Source organism: Sardina pilchardus, chromosome 22 (assembly GCF_963854185.1).
Source record: "Sardina pilchardus chromosome 22, fSarPil1.1, whole genome shotgun sequence".
In the NCBI taxonomy this organism is placed as follows: Eukaryota; Metazoa; Chordata; class Actinopteri; order Clupeiformes; family Clupeidae; genus Sardina; species Sardina pilchardus.
Genome location: NC_085015.1, coordinates 11,886,468 through 11,895,566, shown reverse-complemented (window position 1 = coordinate 11,895,566; position 9,099 = coordinate 11,886,468). Strand labels below are relative to the sequence as shown.

Sequence of the window (9,099 nt, the reverse complement as noted above, 5' to 3'; positions counted from 1 at the left end):
TTAGCTCCTGGCTGTGGCAACTCGAGGTAGGTAAAACTGATTGTTTTAGTTTTTTTTCATGCGTGCCGTTTTCTCTGTGACCCCGAGAAGCTGAGATCTCACCAGATCCTTTAACATGCTTGTTCATTCCATGTTCATTTTGTTGCACTATGATACCAAACTGTAGATCGATAGGCCTACTTTTCTCCATTTAAATAGGCAGAATGACTAAATTACAAGATAAATCTGCAATACTAATTCAAATCAATTAGGATATAAAGTAAATAACAACTGATCACCTTTCAAACTTGAAACTTACTCTATCAAAGTCATGCATATACACAAGACATTACTTTGTACAGTGTTATGATATGTCCAGCTTCAGAAAGTAAAAGTCCTGTCATGTATTTGGTTCTACCTGTGGTCTGAAGCCAGACTTTTACACCTACTGTGCATACAGATGTGTGTATGATTTACAGTGCTGTGCTGTGAATAATTGTGCTGTGATTCCACAAGAACAGCTAAAGGAAGCCCTACCAGGAGGAACAAAATTATTTTGATATTCAGAAAGCGTGAAGTGATTTTGATGTGCTTGGTGGAAAAATGCTTGAAATCCTAAACATAAATACCATTTCTCTGTTTGCATACATCAACACTCCCGGCGGGGAGGGGTATTTGACCAGCGTGGTCCATTAGATGTAAGCCTCTGAGGATCCCTGCATGCCTTTGGAGATACAATTTTGCCACCAGGAAGCATCTGTTTTATTTACTAAATATCTCATAATCTGGTGTTCCCTCTAGCATTTTTCCACCGACCACTGACTCGGGAGGGTTACACAGAATGTAAACAGATGGGACAAGGCAGGCTCATACCAGTTCCAACATTCGAGACTGACTTAATATGGCTATCTTTTCACAGGACCAAGAGCACAGCTGTAAGTTTGAACAAAAAACACCACAAGTTCACAACAACGACAACAACCCAAAATCTGATAACAACTAGAATAATAAATCCCAAATCATGCCTTGAGTCCGTCAGTGATGATTCTGATTGGCTATTTCAGTTAGCTTACTGTCGCTATAGGGGAAATCCTTTCTAGATTAACAACACATAAAACAGACAACACATGAGCTTATATGGGAAATGCAGTTGTCAAAGAATATAAGGCAGACAATGTTTATTGGCATTAAAAAATGATATAAGTGGATGCTGTAGGGCTGTGTCAGCTAGCAAGATAAAGTGGTGATGGTGGTGGTGGTGGTACTGTAGGGTGACCAGACGTCCCCGGTTTCAGTCCCCGTTTTTGGTTGCCTGTTCCTGGGAAAATACAGAAAAACCACCTATGTCCCCAGTTTTTGAAGATAAAACTTTCATGTATTTCAGTCAGATTGTTAGTCAAACTGAAAATGTCCCCGTTTTCCCCTCATTTTAGGGATTATGTCCCCGGTTTCGGTCTCGGACATCTGATCACCTTATGGTACTGGGGTCACTGAGAGTGTACCTATTGCAGATGGAATACATCATTTGATGGATTATGGCTAGATCTATGAATTAAGGTATATCATTATCCTCACACAATTCACAGTGTGAATTATATCTGCATATCTGCACAGCATATATTGGTGTCTCCGTACTAACACGCCACTGTCATAAATGTTTACTAATACATACTACTACTTTACATGATCTATTTACATGCCATTATTTTGGGCTGACTGACATGTATCTTTTCTCACACACAATAGACCTTTCACGCCCTAATCAAAATGACCTTTGGAGGAAGTTGAAAAGTTTGGGAAAAGTTTGATCTAACATATAGCCTACTGCTAGGATGATAAACTAAATTCAAGAATATGAGTTACACATGAAGTGGAATGAATGACTCAATTAGCTCTGGCATGAGATAAAAACTAGCCTAACCTACTTTGAAGTGAAGTGAATTTAAATTCACTTTACCTGCGATATTACTTGAATCCTAACCTTAAATAATTTTAAATTAGATTGGTTTAAAGAGTGCAGTCAGCTGAGAGGTAGTGAAATCGTATGCTTAATCGCATGGTAATTGCCTGTTACTTTGAAACGACGACGATTCGAAAATGTAATCTCTGTGGCCAATGTTCATTTCCTGAGGCAAGCCACGTTTGCTCTGAATGCTGGACAATCAAACCAGCGAGACGTCGAGGCTGAAGGCTATTAGCAGGTAGGCTTACATTTCATACGAGGAAGCGCTTTCAACATAACAATCTATTAGCCACATTGATGGTAAATGTATAGCCTACCTTGTACCACTCAACTGACAGACAGCAAACGTGATAGTGATAGCAGCGTTGGTCTGGAATGGAAGGTGGTGTAGTAGTATCAGAAGCGTAATGGCGCCGCCGTGAGGAAGACCGGGTGCGATTCAGGGGTGACTCGGTTAAGCAATTATTTCCCTCGATGGCCAACGTAATTTTACTGCCTTTATTCAGTAGCCTAGCGTAAACAACTTAAATCGAACCAAATAAAGTTGTAATGCAGAAGGGGGGATACTGTCATGAAACTATTGCCTGTTGGCCTCTCTGGGAAACCATTTGTTTCATTTGTGTCATTACTATGGGCACTAGGTACATAACAATTTTATTATGACTGATAAATATCCTCACTAGTTAAATGAAGGTGTAGGCCTATTGCTTTAATGCACAGCAGGACAAATTACAGACCGGGCTAGAGTGGGCCCTCAACAACAACACAAATACTAGAGATGTAATTCCAAGGAAATTACGAGTGCATGAAAATGCAAAAATGATGAGGACTTTTATTTTGAAACAGTTGTGGGTAGAGGAAACAGTTGAACAGGATATGTAGTCTTAAGAGAGCCAGAAAGCCTGAGACAGAGAGTTGCTGCCAGGTGGCTTTGAACACCTGGCTTAAGATTCTAATTGCTTAACGACTTAATTGTGATGTCATAATCCAATGTTAAGTCTATGGGAGAAAAAATGTTTTTAAAAATTCATATAAATTAAACGATAAAGTTTTCAAAGTTGAAAATTACATAGCTGAAGTCACCTAAGTAAGACCTACGCAGCGCAGTTTGAATGAAGTTTCTACGTCGAACGGTTGAAGCTGAATTGAACGCACAAAAAGTGACTGAAGACTATAATATCGATAACTAGAGAATGTAATTCCAGGGAAATTACGAGTGCATGAAAATGCAAAAATGTGGTTGCATAGTTTAAAGAAAGCTGATAGTGTGAAGGTAGACAGTTTAAAGCTTAAACATTACAGTTCTAACTGAACTAATGATTTCTAGCAGTTATGCTAAAAATGTTAACTATGCTAACAATGCTAACCAGGTTGATTAGATAACTTAGCTAATAATTTCTAACAGTTCTGCTAAAAATGCTAACAATGCTAACAATGCTAACCAGGTTGATTAGCTAACTTAGCAAATCCTTTCTAGCAGTTATGCTAAAAATGCTAACAATGTTAACTAGCTAACTTGCTAGTGAGGACTTTTATTTTGAAACATTTGTTGATAGGGTATCTATGGTGGCCACTATCAGGAGTAAAGAAGTTACTGTAGTAAAATCATGTTGGTTGCTATGGAAACGGTCATAAACGCTTAATTTTAATGGTTGCTATGTTGGTTGCTAGGTACATGGAGGTTTCATGTAGTTGACTGGAGGCATAGTTGATGATAACTGACAGTTGGAATGGTTGAACAGTTAAATAGTTGAGTAGTTTCAATGGTTAAATGATTTAATAGTGTATTATTGCAGTGAGGACTTTTATTTTGAAACAGTTGTGGACATAGGAAGTATGAAACAGGATCTGTAGTCTTAATGAGATTGTATGCTTAAAGCCTGAGAGAGAGAGAGCTGCTGTGGGTACCTGATCTGCATGGGTTACCAGATCTGCATGGCGCGTCATAATAGATGATTTTTCGCCACCTCATTGGTCTAAAGCCGAGAGTAGAATTCGGCGGGGTTAGAAGCGTAGCTGCTCAGGCGATGCCTGAAGTTAAAGTTTTAATATTTTAATATTTATAGAGGACCCTTTCACAACATGGCAAGTTCAATGTCTGTTCATTCGACGACGAAGACGAAGGTGACAACCGCGATGGAGTTATCTGACTCGAGAACGGACAATTATTATTACAAGGTAAGACATTATTGGTTGTAAAAGTATGTGCTACAGCGAAAGTGTAGTTTTATTGAGAAAAGAATCAGTTAGCAGTGAAATAGCCATCCAAGTTTAGCATTATCGTGGTAAAGGTTAGCATGTCACATTCAAACCTCATCGCGGTGAAACGTGTTTGAAATACTATTCCAACTATTGGGTTTATTTTTTGAGACTTAAGGTATCGTAGCTTACTGCTAATTGTGTGGACTCGAAATGTAAAGTGTAACTGTGCTTTAGATGCGTTAGCGTAAATCGCTATTAGCATCCTAAACATAGAAAATAAATTAGCTTGCCACTGCTGTGTAATGACATGGTATCCCTGGAAATGCTTTAAAAACCTGACCAGCCAACATGGTACACTTATAGGGCACTAGGTACACTTATTAAGACCCCATGCATGGTGTTTCAACTATGTTGAGTCGAAATTTGAAGTATAAACATGCTTTAGGCGTGTAAACAAACCTGTCGTGATTTTTGCAAGTTAAATACAAGGAGGTGAACGGACATTTTTAGTTACGTCTTTTCCAAGGGCTAGGGATCTCTCAAAATGTATTTAGTCTTTGATCAGACTTCTTGGGTATCTTCCTTATACCACATAGATATAGTTGCTACAGTTTGGAGTTGAAAATTCGAAGTGTAAATATGGTTTACATGTGTAAACAGGACACCTGATGTGTAATGTATGTTGATGAATAAGTATTATTGTGTACAGTAATGGGTTAGTAGGATCTAAACAGTTGATGTGTATTAGATGGATAGTGATTGAAATCTTATCTCTTCTAGAAAATGGAGCCCATTTTCCGCTTTGAGAAGGACTCAACGTCAGAGTTGACCCCTCCATAAAGGTAGTGGTCTCTGCCACTGCCCTGGTAAAGAACCCCGAACTGGTGCGCTCTGAGGCGAGGGCTAGAAGAAGGGAGGTGACCCCACCAACCACCGGCCTGCGAGCTGCAGCTCGGCCAGTACAGGGATCAGACATTCCAGTGGCTACTCGGCAACGACGTGGGATACGCTGTGACCATCATTGTATCCCACAAGGGAGAGGGAGAAGCAGCCAGGGACAAACCTGAAAAAGTATGTGCTGACCAGGGATGTGGAGAAGGCAGCACAACCGCCCCTGGGCACTGTCGGTCCACCTGTTGACGAGGGTCCATCGGATGCCACTCTTCTCGCTGCCGCCATGGAGGTCGACTCGTGCAGGCATGCCCCACCAGCCGTGACCCCCTTCTCCCTCTCCCAACCACCAGAACGTCCCCTTCTGGACACACCAGCCTCTGGCGCTCAGGTATGCTCAGTGATGACTTATTGTACTGTAGTGTGTGTGTGTCTGTGTTACCTTCAGTGCAGTACACTAAGGCCCTGTTTACCCGTCAATGTTTTTTTGCAAACCGTGATTTATTTCATCGGTTAGAAAACGTAGCAATTCTGCATGATTTTGACGACCAGCCAGCGACAGCGCAATAACCTGTGGCAAATAGTCTAGGCTACTTTTAAATCCACCACCTCCCCCTGCTAGAATAGCTAATGAACACGTACTGTAGCCTAATCAACTTAATGCAGAACTATATCCATGCGCATACATTTTGATTGAGCAGGAGAGATGGTCTGATACGCACACAGGCATACAACTAGGCTACATTCTATCCCATAAAAAAATATAACTAAATTTAGGCCACTTGTGCTACACAGTAAGCAATAATACAGCACAGCGCACGTTCAATGCATGAATGACAGCGTGCTCTCTCCTGTCTCTCTTTCATAGTTCATTGCTTTATTAAGAATGTAGTTGTCCCCCGAAAAGGGGGGGTGGTGGTGGGCCAAAAAAAAATGGGTGTGTGTCACCATGCTGTACGTATACTTACTAATATCTTCAGAGTTTGTCTTCCACAGATTTTTTTTTCTAGCAAGACCACCCTTGTCAGTCACTCCGCATTACTCCCGGCAGAGACAGGTGTCTTGTCCTACTTACACCCCACCCGTGGCCTGTCGACAGGACATAGTGTGCTAAACTATCTTTTCTTCATTTTAATTTAATTTTACAGACAGAGGTGAGGCAGAGGAGTGCAGAGAGAGGAGACATATTGTGGAGGGAAATGGAGAGAGGAGATCAGGAAAGAGGAGGGAAAGAGGTAAGACAACAGAGATTGAAGGAACAGAGATGGGCTAATTTGTGTGAGAGGGAACAGAGAGATTTCAACCATATTATTCCTTGAGTCTATTTAGCAAAGAACTTAAATCAATGTATGCATTGATTAGTGATTGCGTGACCTAGGGTGACCAGATTTGAGTTGGCAAAAAAGAGGACACTTCACTTTGTAGGCTATACAATGTAAAGTATAGTCACAACAATGGTAAAACAAAAATAATAAAAAATAAAACCTAATTGCACTTTTAAAGTTGAAAAGTTGTCCAATGGCTGATACTTTTCAGTCCTCCTAAACTGCCTGCTTCTGCATGATCTCAACCGAGACGAAAACATGGAAATTATGTTTCAATTCGTCAGTGAACTTGCACTTGCGTTTCGGCATGGCTGAAAATGCCGGATAGTTTTGCGCGTTGCCATAGTAAAACAAGGAAGTATGCGCTGATGAGGTGAATAACCAATTAAATGTTTAGGCCGAGAATATCGACCAATGGCGGTAGCTCTAAGGTCAGGCTCTACACTTCAACTCAATGCAAAGCGAACTGTAGGGGGAGGGCGTGATTAGCCTAATATGTGAATGAAAGAGAGAGCAATGCAAATTCGATGAAAACACGTTAGGCTAGAATAACAAAATCCCGGACGATTCTGAAATTCCGCCCGGACACATTTTTAGGTTTCAAAAAGAGGACATGTCCGGGCAAAAGAGGACGTCTGGTCACCCTACGTGACCTGTGAGGGAAAAATCAGTGATAACCTTGGTACAATCAAATGGTAACCTATAAAGAATATCAGGATACACATACACCGGTAGGCTGTGATTCGCCTTACAGTGACTGCGTCATGGTCCAGGGGTGCGTTTCCCGATAACGATGGATAGACAAACTTACGAGGGTTTTCTACGATTCATCTTAAGATCGATCGTTTGGTTTTTCTGACTGTTTCCCGAACATGCTCGTAGCGTGAACGCGCGTGCACCGCTCTTAAGATGCTCTTAAGGGAGCTGTCCATGTTAAAAGTAGGGGTGCACGATTCAGAGAATTTCACGTTTCGATTCGATTCAAAAACGATTCTCGATTCAGAAAACTATTCACAGTATAGTTACTTTTCCTATATGATTGCAGTAGACATACAATTTATAAGAAAAGAAGCACAACAAATTAAATAAGTTTAATTCTACTCAATGTCAGCTTATTTGGAGACATCATTTGGACAAAACATAGAGCATGAACATTTTGAAATTCTGGCTGCTAAACATACTATTTGAAAGAACGAGCTACCAGTTCCTACTAGAGCAGGGACATCCCTCTCCATCTTCGAAAACTCCTGAAGACCCTGCTTTACAGAGAATATCTACAACAACTACCCTTCTAATTCTAACACTAGGCTTATCACCTGACTAGAACTGATGTTTTAAAGTGTCAAAATTGTTCACAAGAAGTTTGTGAAAACTATGCACATGCACATATGCACATGTCCTATGCACATCAGAGGCCTGCTTTACGATGAGATATCATTTTAATAGTTCATTGCCTTTGCATGATTGCATGAGAGATACTTCTGAAAACAACAGCAACTATATGCAAATGGAAAACAAATTGATATGGTTCATAATGATATTTCATTTGAATGCCTGAATGTAAGGATTCAGGAAACACAATACCAACTTTTGTTTATGGTAAACGGCCATGCAGATAGGCGTAAATCTGGAGATCTTTAGATGAAAGACTGGCTACAATCTTCTGACCATGTTATACGGTATTCAAATTTGACTAAGCAATATTCAATGCTAAATAATGTATTGTAGGCCTACAGTCTCTGCTCTGTTTATATGGAAGTTGCGAGAATCCACGTTGTTCTATTAAATGTTGTTAAATAATTAAATAGCCTTCCGACAGGTTGAAGCGGAGCTTTGCCACCAACGTTACGTTATCGTGTAGTTTCAGTTTCTGTCACGCAAACGCGCTCACGCATGCATTCAATGAATGCCACCACTTAATAGCCTATGTTTGTTTAATCACATCGAATTAGCCAGCATTTCCTCCTGAGTGCATACACGTTTGCTTTCTTTTTCTGTCGGTCCGCGGTTGTTTGATCAATTGCGCAGCAAATTATCAGGTGACGCACCGGTCCTTTCACTCCATGTCTCGCGGACCAGCAGTCTCCACCTTGCGCGGCCCATAGTTTGAGAAACGCTGCACTAATGTGCATGATCATCTGATCAGCTGATCATCACCAAGTTACAATTGACACTTTTTTTTGGCTGGGGAAAAAAGTTGGATCGATATCGCTATAAGTTAGCAGCTGTAGGCTACAGGAGCGAGCAGGAAAAAATGTCAACAAACACGGACCACAGTTGCGTGTGTGACTTTTTGGAGGGAGGAAGAGAGCGAGAGGGAGAGAGAGAAATGGAGAAACAACAAGCACGTAAAGCCTTTTTATGTAAAAACGATTGTGTCATACGATAATATCGTTTATACAATATTTATATGATATTCATATTTTAAAATTTTATCATTGCGGTCATCATAATACCGGTAAATCGCGACACCCCTAGTTTGCGCCGACTAGGCTACCTCAGCGCTTCAGCTGAACTCTTCATTAATCTACAGTATGTCAAGTAAAGAGTGCTCAGGCATCTGGAGTTTCAAATAGACGCGGCGCCATTTATGGGAATGGCGAACTAAACTAATTTTAGAACAATAGTTTAAACACCGTTGGGGGGGGGGGGGGGGGGATATATGAATCGATTCTTGGAATTTTATGAATCGATAGAGTTTGAATCGCGATTCGAATGCGAATCGATTTTTTTGCACAC

The 9,099-nt window shown here is 40.7% G+C and overlaps 1 long non-coding RNA gene across 1 annotated transcript; it reads left to right on the top strand.

Annotated features, from left to right (window-relative positions):
- Positions 1–3,938: 3,938 nt before the first annotated feature.
- LOC134070411 (uncharacterized) lies at positions 3,939–6,127 on the top strand. The gene is made up of 3 exons (XR_009936932.1): positions 3,939–4,120; positions 4,925–5,426; positions 6,032–6,127. It is a non-coding gene; the product is annotated as an uncharacterized LOC134070411 (long non-coding RNA).
- The last annotated feature ends 2,972 nt before the right edge of the window (positions 6,128–9,099 follow it).